The sequence below is a fragment of the Orycteropus afer genome, unplaced genomic scaffold (genome assembly GCF_000298275.1).
Source record: "Orycteropus afer afer isolate SDZICR_OR568_19922 unplaced genomic scaffold, OryAfe1.0 scaffold00743, whole genome shotgun sequence".
Classification (NCBI taxonomy): Eukaryota; Metazoa; Chordata; class Mammalia; order Tubulidentata; family Orycteropodidae; genus Orycteropus; species Orycteropus afer.
The window spans coordinates 656,309-657,421 of record NW_006922330.1 but is presented as its reverse complement, the minus strand read 5'-3'; positions in this window follow the sequence as shown (position 1 = coordinate 657,421).

The following is a 1,113-nucleotide window of genomic DNA, read 5'->3' as shown; positions in this document are numbered from 1 at the left end:
CTTCCATCTTCTTTTGCTGGTTCCTGCATCATTCAATATTTTGCCCATAGAATCTTACAATATTGCAACTCGAGGCTTAACTTTTTTCCTCAGTTCTTTCATTTTAAGAAATGCTGAGTGTGTTCTTCTTTTTTGGTTTTCTAATACCAGGTCTTTGCACATTTCATTATAGTAATTGGCTTTGTCTTCTCAAGTTGCTCTTTGAAATCTTCTGTTCAGCTCTTTTATTTTGTCATCTTTCCATTTGCTTCAGCTACACTTCACTCAAGGGCAAGTTCCATAGTCTCTTCTGACATCCATTTTGGCCTAATATTCCTTTCTTGTCTTTTGAATGACTGGTTGCTTTCTTCATGGATGATGTTCTTGATGCCATCCCACAATACCTTGGGCTTTCAGTCATTGGTTTTCAATGCACCAAATCTGTTCTTTAAATGGTCTCTAAATCCAGAAGGAATATTATCATGGTCATATTTTGGTGTTCATGGACTTGTTTTAATTGTCTTCAACTTCAACTTTAACTTGAACATGCATATGAGTAGTTGATGGTATGTTCCACAATCTGCTCCTGGCCTTGTTTTGGCCAAAGATATTGAACTTGTCCATCTACTCTTGCCACAGATGTAGTTGATCTAACTCTTGTGTATTCTATCTGATGAAGTCCACATGTATAGCCATCAGTTATGTTGTTGAAAAAAAGTATTTCCTATGAATATGTCATTGGTCTTGCAAAATTCTATCATGCAATCTCCAGCATTATTTCTATCACAAAGGCCATATTTTCCAACTACTGGTAACTCTTCTTTGTTCCCAACTTTTGCATTCCACTCACCAGTGAGAATCAACACATCTTGATTGAATGTTCAGTCAATTTCAGACTGCAGAAGTTTGTTGTTGTTGTTGTTAGGTGCTGTCAAGTCATTTCTGACTCATAGCGACCCCATTCACAGCAGAACAAAACACTGCCCGATCCGGTGCCAGCTCCATGATCCGTGCTATACTTGAGCCCATCATCGCAGCCACCATGTCAATCCATATCATTGAAGGCCTCCCCCTCTTTCATTGACCCTCCACTCTACCAAGCATGACATCCTTCTCCAAGGAATGGTCCCTTCT